We start from the raw sequence: 22,520 nt of genomic DNA on the forward strand, positions 1-22,520 counted from the left end.
TTATCCCCAGGATGCTCAGTGTGTTTTCAGGGAGAAGGAGGCAATGGGTAAGGCCAGCTGTCAGTGCCTGGTTGTTGGGTGCTCTGTAGCAGCAAGGACCTGCAGGCAGGTGGCACAGGCCACTCCTATTTGCAGGACCCTGGAAAGTGGTAAGGAGCTCTAGGCAGATCTGCAAGGTGATCAGAGCATTTGGCAGTAGCAGCAGGAGGGTGCGTGTGTTCCCAGGGGAGTGAGAGCAACAACAGCTTGTGTTTAATTGCAATGCCCTCCTCTGAGGTGATTGGAACTGCAGGTGGTGCCTGTTCAGGGACCCCTAGTGGTAGCGGGCCACGACCACCTCTGGAGCCAGTGATGACTGCTGTAGTTTTCCCCCGCCACCTGTAGACCTTGCATGAAGCAACCCATCTCACTTAGCCTACATAGAAGGTGCTGCACAGGCTGTTCCTAGTTGCAGGATCTTGGGAAGTGACAGAGATCAGGTGTGTGGGTATTGCCTGCAGCGTTTGGCAGTGGCAACAGCAGGGCAGATGTGTTCCCAGGGGTGCGATAGCACCAACAGGTGGTGTTTGGTCACAATGCCCTCCTCTGTGGTGACCTTGAGGTGAATGGTGCTGCAAGTGGTGTCTGTTCATGGACCCCTAGTGGTGGCGAGCTACTCCCACCTCTGGAGCCAGAGATAACTGCAGTGGTTTGCCCCTGCCTCCTGTAGACCATGCAAGAAGCACCTTGTCCTGCTTAACCCCCACAGAAGGTGCTGCACAAGCTGCTCCTAGTTGCAGGTTTCTGGGAAAGGACAGTGATCAAGCATCTGGGCACTGCCCAGAGTGTTTGGCAGTGGCAGCAGCAGAGGCCTCTCTGTGGTGCCCTCTGAGGTGGTTGGGGTTGCAAGTGATTTTTGTTCAGGTATCCCCGGTGGCCGTGGGCCATGCCCACCTCTGGAGTCAGAGATAACTGTGGTGGTTTGCCCCCACCACCTGCACACCATGCAAGAAGCACCCGCACCCTGTCCCACTGAGCCCATGCGGGGGTGGGGGTGGGGGGGGCTGCACCAAATGCTCCTGGTTGTAGGGTCTTGGGAATGAACAGTGACCAAGTGTGTCTGGGTGCCGCCCAGAGTGTTTGGCATTGGCAGCTGCAGGGCGGGTGTGTTCCCAGGGAAGTGAGAGCAGCAGCATATGGTGCTTGGTTGCAGTGCCTTCTTCTTCTTCTTCTTTTTTTGCCAACCCCTGAGGTGACTGGGGTCACAGATGGAGCCCACTCACAGGCTCCCAGTGGTGGCCAGTCATGCCTCCCTCTGACCTCTGAGACCACTGTCACGGTCTGTTCTTGCCACCTGTAGATCATGCAAGAGGCATCACGTCGCACTTAGCCCACACAAGAGGTGCCTGGCCACTGTTAGCCTGCACAAGAAGCGCCCAGTCTCCTCTAAATGAGCAAGAGGCTTCTCGTAGCCTCTAGCCACACTGCCCTCTGAGAGCCTGTGGGCAAGCGCATGCTCTGGTGCAGGGAGTTTCCTTGGCGTCTGTCCCTCCTCCTCTCGCCCACCACAACGATGGCGCCTTGCCTCTTCTGGGGGTCCAGATCTTCTCCCAGGTTCCCTCTGCTGTGGCGTTCCCCTCCTCAGCCTGTGGCGTACTGCTCCCCTGCCCATAGCACACTGCTCCTTAGCCCCTCAGGCTGTCCCAACACAGCCAGTCCCAGTCTTCTCCCCAGGACTGACCTCTGGAGCCTGAGTCTCAGTGCCCAGCCCCTGCCTGAGTGTCTCAGGCTGTTGTGTCCGGGCCTGTGGTTCAGATGATGTGTGCAACTCTCACTTTACTTTCTTGTTCTCAGTCCAGCTGCTGCACTTTTCTCGGTGACGTTAAGGTCCCTCTGACTCGGCTCATCTTTCCATCAATTAGGTGGTTTCCCAGGATGTGGGTTCCTTTTCTCCTTTGCAGCTCCCTCTGGGGAATGCTAGTCCCATCCTGATTTCTTTTCTTTCTCTCTCTTTTTTTTTGTTCTACCTAGTTATGTCAAGAGTTTCTTGCCCTTTTTGGAGGTTTAAGTTCTGCCAGCATTCAGGTGATGTTCTGTGCAAGTTGTTTTACATGTTAGATGTGTTTTTTTGATGTGTTTGTGGGAGAAGGTGAGTGTGTCCTCTTAGTCTTCCGCCATCTTCAGAATAAATTGTATTCTTTTTTAAAATTATGATTCCTGGCAGTTGGCTTGGCCACCAGCGTGGGGGCAGGTGCGGATCCTGCCACCGCTGTGCTCGGCCCGCAGCCACAGCTCGCCTCTGCCTCCTGCCTCCAGCCTCAGCTCGTGCTGGCTTTGGGCCTGAGGTCTGAACTTGTGCCCAGCGCCCTGATGAGGGAGAAGAAGGAAAGGGATGCGAAGGAACCTGCCACTATGAAAGAGGAAAGTGGCACTGATGTCTCTGTTCGCTCCAGGAAAAGGAAGGCAAATGTGGCCGTTTTTTTTGCAAGATCCAGATGAAGAAGTAGCCAAAATTGGCAGAACTGTGAGAAGCCAGTGTGGCAGTCAGCCTTGGGACAATTACACAGCCTGTGAAAACCCCTGCTCCTTTATTCCCACACCTGACAAAGAAGAGGATGAGCTTGTATACCCAAATTCTGTGTAGAAGCCTCAGAGTCACCCACCATCCAGAGCCTCAAACACTGCCTATACTGAACTGGACAAATAGAGAAGAGGTAATGGAGTTCCCGTTGTGGAGCAGCAGAAAGGAATAGACTAGGAACCATTAGGTTTCAGGTTCGATCCCCGGCCTTGCTCAGTGGGTTAAGGATCCGGCATTGCCGTGAGCTGTGGTATAGGCTGCAGATGAGGCTCGGGTCTGGCATTGCTGTGGCTGTGGCGTAGGCCAGCAACAACAGCTCCGATTAGACCCCCTAGCCTGGGAACCTCCATGTGCTGCAGGTGTGGCCCTCAAAAGACAAAAGACAAAAAAAACCCAAAAACCAAAAACCAAAAAACAGAAGTATGGAAAATCATGTTAAACCAGGAAAAGACATACTTGAGGGATAAGTACCTTATGCAGCGGCACCCTCTTCTTCAGCCTAAAATGCAAGCAATTCTTCTGGATTGGTTGCTGGAGGTGTGCGAAGTCTATTAACTTCATAGAGAGACATTTTACTTGGCACAGGATTTCTTTGATCGGTACATGGCAACACAGCAAAAGCTGTAAAAACGCTTTTACTGTTTATTGGGATTTCATCTTTATTTATTGCTGCCAAACTTGAGGAAATCTGTCCTCCAAAGTTGTACCAGTTTGCTTATGTTACAGATGGGGCTTGTTCAGTAGATGAAATTCTTACCATGGAATTAATCATTAAGAAGGCCCTTAAAAAAAAAAAAAAGAAGGCCCTTAAGTGGCATTTAAGTCTCCTGACCATTGTGTCTTGGCTGAATATATACATGCAGGTTGCATATCTAAATGAATTCTTTTTTATTTTTTAAATTTTTTTAAATTTTTTTTTTGTATTGGGCTACACCTGCGACATATGGAGGTTCCCAGGCTAGGGGTCCAATCGGAGCTGCTGCTGCAGGTCTATGCCAGAGCCACAGCAACTTGGGATCTGAGCCGTGTCTGCAACCTACACCACAGGTCACGGCAATGCCAGATCCTTAACCTACTGAGCGAGGCCAGGGATCGAACCTGCAACCTTGTGGTTCTTAGTTGGATTTGTTATCCACTGAGCCATGATGGGAACTCCTCTAAATGATTTTTAGGAGGTGCTCCTGCCACAGTACCCCCAGCAAGTCTTCATACAGATTGCAGAGCTTTTAGATCTCTGTGTCCTGGATGTTGGCTGCTTAGAATTTCCCCACGGTGTTCTCTTGTATCATTTCTCTTCATCCGAATTGATGCAAAAAGTTTCAGGGTATCAGTGGTGTGAAATAGAGAAGTGTGTCAAGTGGATGATTCCATTTGCCATGGTTATAAGGGAGACAGGAAGCTCAAAACTTAAGCACTTCACAGGGGTTCCTGCTGAAGATGCCCACAACATCACCAGACCCATATAAACAGCTTGGATTTGCTGGACAGAGCCCAAGCAAAGAAAGCCATATTGTCTGAAGGAAATAGGATTTCTCCTCTCCCTGCTGGAGCCTCACCCTCCCACAGAACAGTAAGAAGCAGAGCAGTGGGCAGGGAACAGCATGACCACACCAGCATCCTCCACCAAAGACAGCTGTGCCCAAGTGCCTGCTCCAGGTTCTCTCCTGTCTGCTGCAGCAGAGGCCTGCATTAGCTGTTACAGATATTTAAATGGAAGAGCATCTCTCTTCCACCATAGGAGGTTTCTGTGGACATAGCATTGGACAGGGAGAAGTGTTTTTTAATTGAATGCTTAGATTTTCTAATAAGTGGGTCAAGTACACCAGCCACCTCCAGCACAGCAACGAGTGCTCCAGATGCTGTTAAGGAGGGTGATACTTGACTTGATTGACTAGTCACACACATAACAAGGTCTTGAAATTGAGGAGTGCTGTGTTGCTGTTGTCCTCCCCTTGGGCGTTCTGGGTTGTGTTGTATTAAGTGGAGCAGGTGGTTATGAGCGTTGTGATGTGCAGCCCACAGCCAGCTGTGCTGGTGGTCTGCCCTTTCCATATTATCAGTTGACAGTGTACAGTGCCTTTCATGAACTATTGTTTTGTAAGTGCTGCTACGTCTATCCTTTTTTTTTTTTTAAATAAAGATGACATTGTCTTTGAGACATCCGGTTTTATGAAAGAAAATATTATGATTCCTGGAGTTGCTATTGTGGCCCAGCTGAAACAAATCTGGGTAGTATCCCCGAGGATGGGTGTTCCAATTCTGGCTTTGCTTAGTAGGTCGGGGATCTGGCATTGCTGTGAGCTGTGGTGTATGTAGATCTCAGATGAGGCTCAGATCCCATGTTCCTGTGGCTGTGAGTGAGGCCCTAAAAAGCAAAAAAAAAAAAAAAAAAAAAAAGGAATTATGGGAAGAAAAGAAATCCTCAAAGGTTTTGGTTTTATTGGTATTAGCCAGTTTTGTATCTACCCTAAGCAATCTTTATTTTTTTATTTTATTTTTTGTCTTTTGTCTTTTTAGGACCACCCCTGTGGCATGTGGAGGTTCTCAGGTGAGGGGTCGAATTTGGAGCTGTAGCCACTGGCCACAGCCACAGCAATGTGGGATCCAAACCGTGTCTGTGACCTACAGCACAGCTCTTGGCAACACCAGATCCTTAACTCACTAAGCAAGGCCAGGGATTGAACCCTTGTCCTCAAGGATACTAGTTGGTTTTGTGAACCACTGAGCCATGATGGGAACTCCAGCAATCTTATTTTAACATTCTTTTGTATCCCTGATTCCCTGTATAAACTGCTTCTTATTCCTCTTGCAACAAACTGTACTCTCTGACTGGTTCCCAAACTAATTACTGAGCTGTGCAAAATCTTTGACGTATCACTGTCTATATTTGTATGAGAATCATCATGTTTCAGCCTTTGAAAATAATTTGGCACAGCCTGCTGACCTTCTGAATAAATCAATGGCCAGTACATCCTTAAAAAGACTTTGCAAAGACCAAAAAAAAAAAAAAATCATGATTCCTTACATATACATTTACTTTTTTGACAACTACACCTAAAATAATGACAGAATGGCTTAAAAGTCTAGGAATAAATGGCTGAAACAAGTTCCATGCCCAGCAGCAACAAGGTTAGGGTTGTTGGAAAGATGGTAGGAGAGAAGAGAGGATGGGGAAGGAAGAGGGGAGGTCCTGTGCCCTCTGGGCAAAATTTCTAAAAGTGCCCTTTTTAAAAGAGTGAGAGAATATATTGATATTGTGTTGCTAAGAGATGAGAAAAAAGCACTACAGGAAGTAGCATGAATGGTATTTTGGCACTCAGAATACCACTTTTTCTCTCATCTGGGACCTGTCATTCTCAGCTTGACCCCAGGATCTCTCTCTTAGTTGGAGCCAGATTAGGCATCTGCTCTAAGCATTGCCCTGTGCTTTCCTTCTTACCCTTCTTTTTTGCAAAAGAAATTCACCACGGGATGCATGCTCACTTAACTTCTCTTCAGTCAACATTATGCAGATGCAAAAACGACCACTTCTTGTTTATTCTCAAGATAAACTGGTTCAGACACAAAAGAGTCATGCAACAGGTGCTTGTGCCTGATCAGTGTAAGAAATTGGAACTTGGTACCCCTCCTCTGCCTGCTCTCAACTTCTCTCCAGGGTATACTGTGACTGAGAAGAGAGGGTTGGAAAAATCTCTATACGAGGAGCAATATCACTTAAGGAAGGGTTAGGGCTTTTCCAATGGCAAGTAGCTGGGTTGTGCTTGTACTCCACATGTGTTTGGAATGTCTGCATTTAAGTTTTTATCAAAGGAGGGATTTCAAAAAAAATAGATTTTATTTTTTTAGAGCTATTTGAGGTTAACAGCAAAATTAAATAGTAAGTGCAGAGATTTCCCATATCCTCCCTGCTGCTTCCACACGCTCCCCCTCCCCCACCATCAATATCCTCCACCAGAGAGGTACATTTCCTATAACAGATAAGCCTGCATTGATACATTGTTGTCACCCAAAGTTCATAGCTTACCTTAGGGCTCACTCTTGTACATTCCATGGGTTTTGACAAATGTGTAATGACAAGTATCTACTGTTGTCCTGTCATACAGAATAGTTTCACTGCTATAAAAATTCTCTGTGCTCTGCTGACTCATCTCTTCTTTCCTAAACCCTGGCAATCACTTAACTTTTTTTACTCTGGCCATAGTTTTGCCTTTTCCAGAACATCGTATAGTTGGAACCACACAGTATGTAGTTAGAATTTTTTGGACCAGGAGTTCAGTGGAAGTTTGTTTCTTTCATGCAATGATGGATTGTTTCCTTACCTGCATTTCCTCTTGTGTCCCAGTTAGGCATCTTCACACTGTCTTCTCCATTTCGGCTTTAATGTAGGAGAATGATTCCTAGTTCTTACCATCTGTCCAGTAATACCCATAGATGCCTGACAAGTGAAAACAACTTATGTTTAATAGCTTGATATGCTTCTCTCCTTTGGCGTATCTCCCTCAGGAGGATTTGATCAGAACACTCATTGACAAATACATTCAGGTTTGCTGTAATGCTTGTTTTGAAAATGCAGATCTGTTCCAACACAATGGCTGCATCAGAGAGGAATTCAAGCATAACAGGAATCTCATGTTTGCTTATGCATGGTTTCATCCATAAGAAATAGTTGGCAAACACAGAAAACAGCATTCAGCTGAACCTTGTCACCCAGGAATGTGCAAGACATGTATACGCACACACACCTCAATTCACTGCATGTGTTACAAGCCACACTGATCAACATTTGGTGGTACGTCTGTCCATCTGATGTCCCTCCTTTCCTGTCCCTCTTGATGACCCTACTTTCACCACATCACAATAAGTCACAGATTGCCATCCCTCTGATGCCTGTGTCTACAAGCACACTTCAGGTCTTTTCAAGGTAAAGTGCCATATGTATTGAACCCACTTACGTATTTCCTAACCACCTAACAACTGTAAAACTGTGCTTCTATATTTATTAGGGTCCTATTTTTTTTAATGTGTCACTGAAAAAGTTTTTAAGCGTTATGCCCATTAAACGCATAAGTCCTGTGGTTTTTATGGCACAGTCTTGCCCAATGTGATGATTTTTAGGAACACATATGTAGCGTTCTAGAGGAGCTGACTGTGTATGACAGGCTGTTAAAATGGAACTTCTTTAGGCTTCACTGAGGAGCAAGATCATCTCTGTGACAATCTCATTTTTCCTTATGTTAAACTTACAAAGGAGTTGGAAATAAATAGCTTTTTCATTTACTCATGCATTAGGCGGGCTAGTGTTAAAGTTGAAGCTGCTGGAGGTTTATTTGGAGATTGGAGGCTTGCTTTGGAGAGAGTTGTGCCCTCAGATGTCTAGATCCCCCTTTTATGGGAAGAGGATAGAGCTTACTTGCTCCTCCGTTTAGGGATTTCAGGCACTGAGATGACGGTGCATCCACAGAGCTTGTGATTCCACATGTGGTGGTGTCAGTCTCATGCCTAGAAAAAAGCCTACAGCCTGACTGATGTGGTGTGAACTACGCTGTCAGCACTCAATTTTGTGGACCCCACCACAGCTGTTTGAAATAGTCATTTAGTGGGGCATCACTGGGCATGAGAAGAAATAGAAATGAAGGCTGGGGGAGTTATGGACAAAGTGTGAGAATGTAGGTAGAGGTCAGAAGGAAGAAATGATGCTCCCCTCTTGGTCTTGAAGATGAAGGAAGGGGCTACCAGCCAAGGAATGCCTGTGGCTTCTTGACGTGGGAAAAGGCAAAGAAACAGATTTCCCTCTAGACCTTCTGGAAGGAATGCAGGCTTGCCTCCACCTTGATTTTAACCTAGGAAAAATAATTTCCAGCTTTTTATGTCCAGAACTGTGAGATAATAAACTTGTACTATTTTAAGCCACTAAGTTTGTGATTATTTGTTACAGCAGAACTAGAAAACAAATACGTATTAAGGGTATAGGCAGAGGGGAAGGAGGAGGTGAGGGGAAGACCATCAATTCTTACCTGAAAGTAATGATGGCAGTCACATGTGTCCACTGAGTGCCAGCTTAGCTCCAGGTGCTGCAATGGACCTTGCTTGGGAGTGGACCAAAGGCACATTGAAGAGCTGAGAGGCATAGTGTGTCTGGTAGAGGCACAGATAATGGCTCAGGGGACCAGGTTCAGGAAGACACACCATGCTGATTCTATTTTCGTTTTGTTTTGTTTTTGTTTTGCCCTTTATTATTTTATTATTTTTTTAACACACAAAAATATAATTAATAAAACTACTAGAAATGAATTAAGGAAGTTCCTGCTCTGGGGCAGGGGAGCTAAGGATCCAGCACTGCCTCTGCAGTGACATGGGTTCAATCCCCAGCCCAGTGCAGGGGGTTGAGGGTTATGGATCCAGCATTGCCATAGCTATGGCATAGGTTGCAGCTGTGGCCTGGATTCCAGCCCTGGCCCAGGAACCTCCATGTGCTGTGGGTGTGGCTGAAAAAGAGAAAAAAAAAGAATAAAAAACTAAGAATATTCAAGATCTTCAGAAAAATAAAGGACTCACATCCATGTAGCAAGAACAGATGTTTTACTTTTCTAAAAATTTCTCCGTTTCTAGGTTTTTTGTTTTATTGGCATATAGTTGCATATAGTAGTCTCTTATGATCCTTTGTATTGGATCTCTATAGTCCTTTGTATTTCTGTTCATTTCTGATTTTTATTGATTTGAGTCCTCTCTCTTTTGTTCTTGATACGTCTCGCTAGGGGTTTGTCAATTTTGTTGATCTTTTCCAAGAACCAGCTTTCAGTTTCATTGATCTTTTCTATGGTTTTCTTTGTTTCTATTTCCTTGATTTCTGCTCTGATCTTTATGATTTCTTTCCTTCTACTAACTTTAGGTCTTGTCTGTTCTTCTCTCTCTAGCTACTTTAGATGTAAGGATAGCTTGTTTACTTGAACTTTTTCTTGTTTCCTCAGGTAGGCTTGTATTGCTCTAAACTTCCCTCTTAGAATGGCTTTTGCTGCATCCCATAGGTTTTGGAGTGTCGTATCTTTGTTGTCATTTGTTTCTAGGTATTTTTTAATTTCCTCTTTGATTTCTTCAGTGATCCATTGGTTGTTTAGTAGCATGTTGTTGAGTCTCCACGTGTTTGTGTTTTTTGCAGTGTTTTTCTTGTTGTTGGCGTCCAGTCATATAGCATTGTGGTCGGAAAAGATGCTTGATATGATTTCACTTTTCTTAAAGTTACTGAGGTTGGATTTGTAGCCCAGGATGTGATCAATCTTAGAGAATGTTCCATGTGCACTTGAGAAGAATGCGTATTCTGTTGTTTTTGGATGGAATGTCCTATACATATCTATTAAGTCCATCTGGTTTAATGCTTCATTCAGGGCCTGTGTTTCCTTATTGATTTTCTGTCTGGTTGATCTGTCCATTGCTGAAAGTGGGGTGTTAAAGTCCCCCACTGTGATTGTGTTATTGTCAATTTGTCCTTTTAAGGTCGTTAGCAGTTGCCTTATATGTTGTGGTGAAGCTGTGTTGGGTGCATAGATATTTAAAATTGTTCTATCTTCTTCTTGGATTGATCCTCTGATCATTATGTAGTGACCTTCTTTGTCTCTTAAAATATTCTTCATTTTAAGGTCTATTTTTTTCAGATATGAGTATTGCTACTCCAGCTTTCTTTTGATTTCTGTTTGCATGGACTATTTTCTTCCATCCTCTCACTTTCCATTTGTATGTGTCCCTAGAAGTGAAATGGGTCTCTTGAAGACAGCATATATATGGGTCTTGTTTTTGTATCCATTCAGCCAGTCTATGGCTTTTGGTTGGGGTGTTTAGTCCATTCACATTTAAGGTAATTATTGATATGTATATTCTTATTGCCAATTTATTAATTGTTTTGTTTTTGTTGCTCTTTTTTCTTCCCTTCTCTTGTTCTCTCGTCTTCTGGTTTGATGACTATCTTTAGTATTGTATTTGAGTTGATTTTTCTTAATTGTTTGTCTATCAATTGTAGATTTTTGGTTTGCAGTTACTCTTAAGTTTTGATGATTTGCTTTTTAGGATCACACATGCAGCATATGGAGGTTCCCAGGCTTGGGGTCCAATCGGAGCTGTAGCTGCCACCCTATGCAAGGGCCATGGTAAAGTCGGATCCGAGCCACGCCTGTGACCTACACTGCAGTTCATGGCAATGCCAGATTCTTAACCTACTGAGCAAGGTCAGGGATCTAACCTGCAACCTCATGGATGCTAGTTGGGTTCCTTTCCACTAAGCCACAACAGGAACTCCCCATACTGACACTATTGATAACATAATCTGGTACTATTGGCAGAATATATTTATTTTGTGAGTAAAATGATATGTTTACAAGCAAAGTTGAAAGCATACCACATTTTTAATAAACTCCTATCATTAGAATTGGTATCAATTTCACGCCCTCTGGTTTGGATAGAACCTTCTGTGATTGGAAGGCAAACCACAAGCAGCCCATTGTGACAGGAATAGGGAACCCCAAGTGTGCTCTCCTTGGCCATGATCTGTTTCTGTTTTTTTAGATAAGATCATCTGTTTCATATTTTAGATGTGACAAATAAGTGATATTCTTTGGTATTTGTCTTTTTTCTTTCTGACTTACTTCTCTTAGTATGAGAATCTCTAGTTCCATCCATGTTGCTGCAAATGGTATTAGTTTTAGTTTTTATGGCTGAGTAATATTCCATTGTATATATGTACCACATTTTCTTAATCCATTCATCTGTTGATGGACATTTAGGTTGTTTCCATGTCTTGGCTCTTGTAAATAGTGCTGTGATGAACATAGGAGTGCATGTATTTTTTTCAATGAGAGTTTTGTCCGGATAGATGCCCAAGAGTGGGATTGCTGAGTCATATGATAGTTCTATATTTAGTTTTCTGAGGAACTTCTGTACTGTTTTCCATAGTGATCATACCAATTTACATTCCCTTTTCCCCACACCCTCTCCAGCATTTGTTATTTGTGGACTTGTTAATGATGGCCATTCTGACTGATGTGAGGTGGTACCTCATGGGAGTTTTGATTTGCATTTCTCTAATAATTAGTGATGTTGAGCATTTTTTTTCATATGCCTGTTGGCCATCTGTATGTCTTTGCAACTTAGGCTTTTAATAAAGGTTGGAGGCAGAATGGATTTTGAATCTGTTCTTTGCTTAGAAAGTTTTTGACCTCAGGAAGTTTTTTTAGTCTTTTCAAGTCTCATTTATCCAACTGACCTTTTATTCAGTACCTCTTTTGGGCCCACCACTGAGCTGTCCTGGAGGAACAATAGATAAAGGGCAGGGTTTGTTCCCTGTGGAGAAAACCATCATCCTTTAGTTTCCCCAAGTGTCAAAATTTGGATAATAGTACCCATTTTGCCTCATATTGTGAGGATTAAATGAGATAAATTTTTATGAGAGTGCTTCACATTTAGAAGAAACTCAATAAATGTTAATTTCTTTCTTTCCCTAGTGGCAGCTTAGTGGGAAGGAAATTTTTCAGCTGGGAGATCTTTATTTGTGCTTCTCAAATAATACTTACAGTGTCTTGGGGGCTTTGACTAACAGCTATGAAAACAGTGTTAGAATGAAGGTAACTGCCTAGATTGGTGAAAATCATAGTGAGATTTTGGTCAGTCTCCAACATCTGAAAATAACCTTGTTATCAGAATGACTCTGTTAAATATGATTTTATTAATGTGGTCAGCTATAATGGAAGATAAACTTTTGTCCATTGACAGGGATCAGTGGGAAGTAGGTAAAAATTTTAAATCAAATTAATAGAAGCAGCTATTTGTGCTGTTGGATTTCTTAAAGAATCTGTTGCAGCCAGTGTAGTAGCTACTGTAATGTAAAACCTGCCAAAAAAGAGTTAATTATTCCTTAGTATAGTAATACTGTGATTGTTGATTCACAAAGGGCAGGATCCCTTGTTCTACTAATAGGAAGAATTAGTCTTTCCTCTTACGAAATGAGACTGTTTTCCTCCAAGAAAGTTGGAAGTTTTCCTCCAAGAAAGTTAGAAGTTTATCTTAGAGGTGTATTTGCCCCTTAGGTGAATTTGTATGGAGGCCCCCTGAGCCCTCAGGCTGTCAAGCCATGAAAAGACATGGAGGAACCTTAAAAGCCAAATACTGAGTGAAACAAAGCCGTCTGAAAAGGCTATGTACTGTATGATTCCAATGATAATGACATTCTGGAAAAGTCAAAACCATGAACACAATAAAAAGATCAGAGGTTGTTAGGAGGAAGGAAGGAAGGGTGCTCAGGGAATGTTTAGGGCAGTGAAGCTATTCTGTACAAGAGCTGTTAATGGTGGATTATACATTTGCCAAACCCTATGCAAAGTACAACATGAAGAGTGAGGGCTAGTATAAACTGTGGGCTTTAGCTCATATTAATGTATCATATTGGCTCACTGATTTTAACACATATGCCATGCTGAAGCTATATGTTCATGCCAGGGGAAAACTGGTTGGGGTTGGAGATGGTGAAGAGTATATGGGAATTCTCTGTACTTTCTGCTCAACATTTCTGTAAACCTAAAATAGCTCTAAAAATAAAGTCATTGACAACAATAATAATCATGAAAGCAGCCAATTAAAAAGACAGATTACCTACAAAGAAACAATTAGACTCTTAGCTAGCTTCAGCAGTGACAATGGAGATGGTCAACAGTAGAATTATATCTTCAAAGTGTTTAGAGAATGTCACTCCTAGAAGAGAACATAGGCAAAACATTCTCTGATGTCATCCTTATGAATATATTCTCAGGTCAGTCTCCCAAAGCAACAGATATAAAAGCAAAAATAAACCAATGGGACCTAATCAATCTGACAAGCTTTTGCACAGCAAAGGAAACAAAAAGACAACTCACAGAATGGGAGAAAATACTTTTAAATGATGCAACTGACAAGGGTCTAATCAATCCCTAAAATATTCAAACAACTTATACAACTCAATAGCAAAAAGCCAACAATTGAAAAATGGGCAAAAGACCTGAGAAGACATTTCTCCAAGGAAGATATGCAGATGGCCAACAAGCACCTGAAAAATGCTCAACGTCACTGATTATTAGAGAAACAGAAATCAAAACTACTATGAAGTACCACCTCACACCAGTCAGAATGGCCATCATTGATAAGTCCACAAATAACAAATGCTGGAGGGGGTGTGGAGAAAAGGGAACCTTCCTGCACTGTTGGTGGGAACGTAAGCTGGTACAACCACTATGGCGAACAGTATGGAGATAGCTAGAACTACCACATGACCCAGGAATCCCACTCTTGGGCATATATCCAGACAGAACTTTCCTTAAAAAAGGCACATGTACCCATATGTTCATTGCAGCACTATTCACAACAGCCAAGACATGAAAACAACTAAATGTCCATCAACAGATGAATGGATTAAGAAGATGTGGTATATATACACAATGGAATACTACTCAGCCATGAAAAAGAACAAACTAATGCCATTTGCAGCAGCATGGATGGAACTAGAGACTCTCATCCTGAGTGAAGTAAGTCAGAAAGAGAAAGACAAATACCTCATATCTCTTATATCTGAAATCTAATATATGGTATCTGATATATGATATCTCTTATATCTGGAATCTAATATATGGCCCAAATGAACCTTTCCACAGGAAAGAAAATCAAGGACTTGGATAATAGACTTGTTGCCGGGGGGAGGGGGGGCAGGGAATAGGATGGATTGGGAGCCTGCGGTTAATAGATGCAAACTATTGCCTTGGAATGGATAAGCAATGAGATCCTGCTGTGTAGCACTGTAAAGTACATCTGGTCACTTATGATGGAGCATGATAATGTGAGGAAAAAAGGAAGTATACAGTTATGTGTAATTGGGTCACCATGCTGTACAGTAGAAAACTGACAGAACATCATTAACCAGGTATAATGGAAAAAATAAAAATCATTATTAAAAAAGAATGAGAAGTAAAAAAAATTTAAATGTGGATAAGTTGTAACAGATATTGATTGAATAAAACAATAATAAAAATGTTTAACATGTGAGGTTAAAATATAGAGAAATCTAAGATATAGGGCAAAAATGGCTTTTCAACTGGGTGGGAGCTCATGGCGTTAAAGCTTTTTAAGTTTCTTTCATTGTTAAGGATTTTAGAGAGTGGGGCTGGGCTACTGCTGTGATTAACTTGTGGAGTTGTGCAATAGGGTGGCCCTGAAGTGGTGTGAAGCATAAAGTTTTTATATTAAAAGTTTCAGTAGTAACCATGAAAAGAATAAAATGCATATCTTCTAAACCAGTAGAGGGAGAAAACATAGAATGAGAAGAGACTCAGTTATTTCAAAAGGCAAGAAGTGAGAAAGAAGACCTGGAAAAAAGACAAATAGAAAATAAAATGTGGTATAAATGAATAAAAATATAGTAGTGCTAATAATTAATGTAAACTAGTTGAACTCTTTCAAAACAGAATCCAATTTTGTATAAGACAGACTTGTTTAAGGATAATGAAAGGATGAAAACAGAGAAACAAAAGATAGCATTGTACAAATACTAAGCAAGAGAAATTTGTGTAGTTATAATAATAACTAAATGCATTTTATGGAAAAAAGCATTAAAAGAGAAAAAAATAGTCACAGTTTCAATTTACCAGGAAGATATAATGATTCTAAATGTGTACATAAATAATGGCATAGCTTGAAAATATATAAAACAAAAATTGACGTAACTGAAAGGAAATATTGACAAATCCATCTTCACAGCAAGAAATTTTAGCACACTTACTCAGTAATTGAGAGATTAACCAGGAAAACAAATATCAGTAAAAACATTGAAACTTTGAAGAAAAAATTCCTATATTTTTGTAATGAATAGGCATCGATTCCTATAAAAACAACGAGGTATACTGAATTTTTTTCTCCCAAATGCACATAGATTATTTGTATGCATTGACATATTTGGCCATAAAGCTAGTATCAATATGTTAAGAAATATCAGTATCACAGAGACTGCATTTCTGATTAAGGTGAAGTCAAGTTAGAAGTTAGTAACAAAACAGGGAGCTCCCATCATGGGTCAGTGGTACCAAACCTCACTACTATCCGTGAGGATGGGGGTTCCATGCCTGGCCTCACTCACTTGGTTTAGGATCAATCCAGTATTGCCGTGAGCTGTGGTGTAGGTCACAGACATGTCTTGGATCCCATGTCGCTATAGCTCTTGCGTAGGCTGGCAGATGCAGGTCTGATTTGACCCCTAGCCTGGGAACTTCCATATCCTGTGAGTGTGGCCCTTAAAAAAATAAGTAGCAAGACATTAAGGAACAATTTTATGTACTTGAATTTTATTTTCATTTTTTTTTGTCTTTTTAGGGCCACACCTGTGGTGTATGATGGTTCCCAGGCTAGGGGTCAAATCAGAGCTACAGCTGCCAGCCATAGCCACAGCAACAGCAATGCGGGATCCAAGCCACACCACAGCTCCTGGCAACACTGGATCCCTAACCTACTGAGCAAGGCCAGGAATCGGACCTGCATCCTCATGGATATTAGTCAGATTTGTTTCCACTGAGCCACGATGGGAACTCCTGGATTATTTTTTGCAAAGCGTGCTTTGTAATTATGCATCTGTGTAAAATCACATTGCAAATTAGAAAATACTTAGAATCAAAAGAGAACAGTAGCACACATTGAAATCTGAAGGCTTTAACTAAAGTGATGCATAGAGGAAAATTTGTAATTTTAAATCCACATGTTAGAAAATAAAGAAATTTAATAATCAGTGAGATCAGAATCCAGCTTTAAGGTTGCCACGGGATTAATGTGCATGGGCTGCAGCTGTCTGTCTAGACTTCCCTGCCTGCTCTTGGGAGTTTCTCCCTGCAGAAGCAGCAAGGAAGTGCTTAGCAAATGAATGGGGCCATCTCCTTCTGGTGTTCCACCTTCAGTTCTATCCTCATTTGTGAGGATTTGATGTTCCTGCAACATCCCAGCACCCTTCTATCTTAAGCACTCAGTTATTTTCAGTGGAAAGTTGAAAGAACCAAACCCTGTCAACTTCCTGGGGATAGTTTTCTGGTTCTCTTTGATTCCCTTCTATCCTTTGGATTTTGCATTTCTAGATACAATAGACATTGTATTTAGTGATAAAGCATACACATTTCACGATGTAACTGCAGTGTTATTGCCATTGCTCTGAATCCTTTGCTCGGATAAAATGACTAGCGAATAATCTGGGCTATGTGAACATCACATTCTTGCTAGATTTAACAGACTAAAACATTCCAAGACTCTCGTGGTGCCATTAGGAGTGCCTAGTCTTGGGACAAGAGGCTCTTCAGATTGACTGGAATGGAGTCTCAGGCATTGATTATGAGTAACCATCTAGTGGACTGAAGAGTAGGAGAGGCATACTACTTCCTAAAGCTCTTCAGGTACCAGAGGACATGGAGGAGCTTTCCCAAATCAAACACCAAATCCCACCGAATTAAGACACATATGAATGGCTCTAAAGAAAGCTTAGAGGAAGTTCCTGTCATGGTGCAGTGGAAACAAATCCGACTAGGAACCATGAGGTTGAGGGTTTGATCCCTGGCCTCGCTCAGTGGGTTAAGGATTCAGCATTGCCATGAGCTGTGGTGTAGGTTGTGGACGTGGCTCGGATCTGATGTTGCTGTGGCTGTGGTGTAGGCTGGCAGCTGTAGCTCTGATAGGACCCCTAGACTGGGAACCCCCATATGCTGTGGGTGTGGCCCTAAAAAGAAAAAAAAAAGGTTAGAGAAAGTATAAAGTTTCTTATGGATTCTTGCAGCTACTTATACCAAAGAGTCACATGCTGGAACATTCTTAATGTTCCCAAGAAATAATTTGAAATAAAAAAAAATTAACAGACTCAAGGCAAAATTGATTAGGAAAAAAGTCAAGTAAATAAAGATTGAATAGAGATTTTTTTTTAAAAGGAAAGAAGAATAAAATAAATAACAATAAATTTCAAGACAGACAAAATGGACCACAAAATATATAGCTTCTAAATCTGACTTAAGGGAAAATAAGAAGGAGTTCCCTGGTGGTATAGCAGTTAAGCACTCTGCATTGTCACTCTGTGGTTCAGGTTTGATCCCTGTCCCATTAACTTCTGCATGTCAAGAGACCTGACCCCCCCCCCAAAAAAAAATGAAATAAGACATTTGAAAATGGAAAAAAAAAAGGTGGTAACCATTTCTGAAGAAACATTATCAAGGATACAGGATTAAGATGGTGGATCAGAAGGACTGGAGTTTACCTTCTCTCATAAAATCAACAAAATTACAACCAACTGCTAAACAACCTTCAACCAAATAGGCTACAAACTGTCGCAAAAAATAACCTACTCCAGAAGACAAAAAAGAGGCCACATCAAAATGGTAGAAGGGGTGATTACATCATAGAAGCAACCCCATACCTGCTGGATGGGCTGCCCACAGACTGGAAAGTAACTATCACAGAGACTGACCTATGAGAATCAAAGTTCTGAGCCCCATGTCAGGTCCCCATGCCTGGGGATCTGGCATTGGGAGAAGGAAGCCCTGAAACATTTGGCATTGAAGGCTAGAGGGGCTTGTGTGCAGAAGCTGCACAGGACTGGGGGAAATGGAGACCCCATTCTTGAAAGGCACACACAGGCTTTCATGTGCACTGGGTCCCAGGGCAAAGCAGAGACTCCATAGGAATCTGGGTCAGACCTGACTGCAGTTCTTGGAGGATCTCCTGGGAAAACAGGGGGGTGACTGTGGCTTGTCGTGCAGGAAGGACATTGGAGCCAATGGTCTAGGGAATAATCATCAGTCTGTGTTCCTCTACAGGTGACCATTTTGGAAAAATCTGGCCTCACTCATTAGAGCTGAGAAGCCCCAAGCCATCAGCAAACAGGCTGCCTAAAGAGACACCCCACACATACACCACTGCCTTTAATCTCACCCAGAGACAGCACCCCACCCACCATAGGGATAAGAATAAGCTCCACCTACCAGTGGGCAGGAACCAGTCCCTCCCAGCAGGAAGCCTACAGCAAGCCCCTGTACCAACTTCGGCCACAAGGGGAACAGACATCAGAAGCAAGAGAGGCTACAATTCCATTTTCTTCAAAAAGGAAACCACACCAAAAATCTATACAAAATGAAAAAGCAGAGAATTATGACTCAGATAAGGGAGCAAGAAAAAAAAAAAGAAAAATAGCTAAGAAATCTGGAGATTATCAACCTCCATAAAAGACTGATGATAGTGAAGATGATTCAAAATCTTGGAAATAAACTGGAGGCAAAGATTTATAAAATTACAGGGCACATTTTTGATAAAAACCCTTCAGAAAGTGGGCATAGAGGGAACCTATCTCAACATTATAAAGGCCATATATGACAAACCCACAACTAACGTCATTCTCAATGGTGAAAAGCTCAAAGAATTCCCACTGAGATCAGGAACACAACAAGGATGTCCGCTGTCATCACTACTATTCAACATAGCTTTGGAAGTCCTAGCCACAGCAGTTGGAGAATAAAAAGAAATAAAAAGAATCCAGGAGATCCTGTCGTGGCTCAGCAGAAATGAATCTGACTAGCATCCATGAAGATGCAGGTTTGATCCCTGGCCTTGCTCAGTGGGTTAAGTATCTAGTGTTGCTGTGAGCTGTGATATAGGTTGCAGATGCAGCTCAGATCTGGCGTGGCTGTAGCTGTGGCAAAGGCCAGTGGCTACAGCTGTGATTCCACTCCTAGCCTGAGAACCTCCATATGCCTCAGGTGTGGCCCTAAAACACACACACACACACACACAAAATAAAAGGAATCCAGATTGGAAAGGAAGTAAAACTATCACTGTTTGCAGATGATATGATACTATATCTAGAGAATTCTAAAGACTCTACCAGAAAGCTATTAGAGCTCTTCCATGAATTTGGCAAAGTTGCAGGATACAAAATTAATACACAGAAATTGACTGCACTTCTATATACTAACAACAAAATATCAAAAGGAGAAATTATGGAAACAATGCCACTTACCATCGCATCAAGAACAATAAGATACCTAGGAATAAACCTACCTAAAGAGACAAAAGACTTGTAGTCTGAAAGCTATAAGATGCTGATGAAAGAAATTAAAGATGACACAAACAGATGGAAAGACATACCATGCTCTTGGATTGGAAGAATCAATGTTGTTACAATGACTCTACTACCCAAGGCAATCTACAGATTCATGCAATACCTATCAAATTACCAAGGACTTTTTTTTAGGGCCACACCCATGGCTTATGGAGGTTCCTGAGCTAGGGGTCAAATTGGAGCTATAATTTGCCACAGCCACAGCAATGTGGGATCCCAGCTGCAGCTGCAACCTACACCACAGCTCATGGCAATGCTGGATCCTTAACCCACTGAGCAAGGCCAGGGATCAAACCCATGTCCTCATGGATAACAGTTGGGTTCATTAACCAGTGAGCCACCATGGGAACTCCTGATATTACCAAAGACATTTTTCACATAACTAAAACAAAATTAAAGCTTGTTTGGAAGCTCAAAAATACCCAGAATTTTAAAGCCATCCTGAGGAAGAAAAATGGAGCTGGAGGAGTAAGGCTCCCTGACCTCAGAGTATACTACAAAGCTACAGTCATCAAAATCATATTGTACTGGCACAGAAACAGAAATGTACATCAGTGGACCAGGATAGAAAGCCTAGAATTAAACACATGCACCTACAGTCAACTAATCTATGACAGAGGAGGCAAGAATATACAATGGAGAAAAGACATTTCCTTCAATAAGTGGTACTGGGAAAACTGGACAGCTACATGTAAAAGAATGAAATTAGAACACTTCCTAACACCATATACAAAAATAAACTCAAAATGGATTAAAGACCTAAATATAGGATTCTTAGAGGAAAACATAGGCAGAACACTCTCCAACATAAACCACAGCAATATCTTTTCAGATACACCTCTTAGAGTAATGACAATAAAAATAAAGAAATGGGACCTAATTAAACTTAAAAGTTTCTGCACAGCAAAGGAAACCCTAAACAAAATGAAAAGACAACCCACAGAATGGGAGAAAATACTTGCAAATGAATCAGCTGACAAGGGATTAATCTCCAAAATATATAAACACCTTCTTGCAAATGAATCAACTGACAAGGGATTAATCTCCAAAATATATAAACATAAAAATGTTCAACATTGCTAATTATTAGAGAAATGCAAATCAAAAGTACTGTGAGGTACCACCTTACACCAGACAGCATGACCATCATCAAAATGTCTACAAATAATAAATGCTGAGGATATAGGGGAAAGGGAACCCTTTCACTGTTGGTGGGAATGTAAATTGATGCAACCACTATTGAAAATAGTAGGAGATTCCTCAAAAAACTAAAAATAGAATTAGCATTTGATCCAGCAGCCCCACTCCTGGGCATCTATCCAGAGAAAACCATGATTTGAAAAGATACACGTACTCCAGTGTTCATTGCAACACTATATATACAATAGGTAGGATATGGAAGCAACCTAAATGTCCATTCACCTAGGAGTGGATCAAGAAGATGTGGTCCATATACACAATGGAATATTACTCAGCCACAAAAAGGAGTGAAATAATGGCATTTGCAGCAGCATGGATGGACCTAGAAATTATCATGCGAAGTGAAATTAGACAGTGAGACACCAGCATCATATGCTATCACTTAACATGTGGAATCTAAAAAAGGGGTACAGTGAACTTCTTTGCAGAACAGATACTGACTCACAGACTTTGAAAAGCTTATGGTTTGTAAAGGAGACGGGTTGTGGGATGGAGGGGATGGGCTGGGGGTTTGGGATGGAAGTGCTATAAAATTGGGTTGCGATGATCATTGTAAACTGTAAATGTAATAAAATTCATTTGACTTAAATAAACATTATCAAGTGGGTGGTTTTGATAATTGAGAGTATATTTGTATTGTATATGTAATAGCAATTTGAGATAGATAAAATGGTACTTAGCTTTTATATAATCAAAGTCAGATTTATAAGAATTTAAGTGTAAGTTCATAAACATACTTGTTATCAACAGCTTGATTTAAGTTAACACTCTTCTCTCCCTGTAAGCTAAACATTTTATCAAATAATAAATCATAATTTATCCCTTAGTTGATTTCTTATTCCAGTGAAATGGAATTCAGATTTGAATCTATGCCAGGGTATGACAGAAATGCTATCCCTGTTTATCTTACCCATGCCCTTTTAGCGTTGTCTGTAGCTGTAGTGCATGGTAGAAATACAATGCAAGTCGCTTATGTATGTAATTTAAATTTTCCAGTAGCCACATTTAAGAGTAAAAAGAAACAGGTGAGATTAAGTTAGTAAATATATGAGAAAAAAAGAAATTTTAAGTTGTCTTATAATCATTAATGACATTTAATCAGCCATAACAAATTTTCCTAGGAAAAAGACAAAGACCAGAATTCAAATTGTCTCATATGAAATCATTCAGAGCATAGAGAGATGGAATGTTTTCCAATAAATTCTAAATACTAAAATCTAAAAAAATCAGTCTTGTTCATGAACATATATGTAAGTGTTCTAAACAAAATATTAGAAAAATACCCAGCACAGTATAAAAAATTTCATTCATTGTGACCAATTAGGATTTATTCCAATGATGCAATAGTGTTTTAATACTAGAAAATCAAGGAGTTCCTTTTGTGGCTCAGCAGTAATAAGTATGACTAGTACCATAAGGACACAAGTTTAATCTCTGGCCTTGCTTTGTGGGTTAAAGATCCAGCGTTGCTGTGAGCTGTGGTGTAAGTCACAGACATGGCTTGGATCTGGTGTTGCTGTGGCTGTGGTATAGGCCAGCAACTGTAGCTCAGATTTGACCCCTAGCCTGGGAATTTCCATATGCTGCAGGTGTGGCTCTAAAAAAAGACAAAAAAAAAAAAAA

The 22,520-nt window shown here is 41.4% G+C and overlaps 1 pseudogene; it reads left to right on the plus strand.

Moving 5' to 3' along the window:
• The first annotated feature begins 2,352 nt into the window (after positions 1-2,352).
• On the plus strand, positions 2,353-4,165 carry LOC125122134 (G1/S-specific cyclin-E1-like; annotated as a pseudogene).
• The last annotated feature ends 18,355 nt before the right edge of the window (positions 4,166-22,520 follow it).

The sequence above is a fragment of the Phacochoerus africanus genome, chromosome 3 (genome assembly GCF_016906955.1).
Source record: "Phacochoerus africanus isolate WHEZ1 chromosome 3, ROS_Pafr_v1, whole genome shotgun sequence".
Taxonomy (NCBI): Eukaryota; Metazoa; Chordata; class Mammalia; order Artiodactyla; family Suidae; genus Phacochoerus; species Phacochoerus africanus.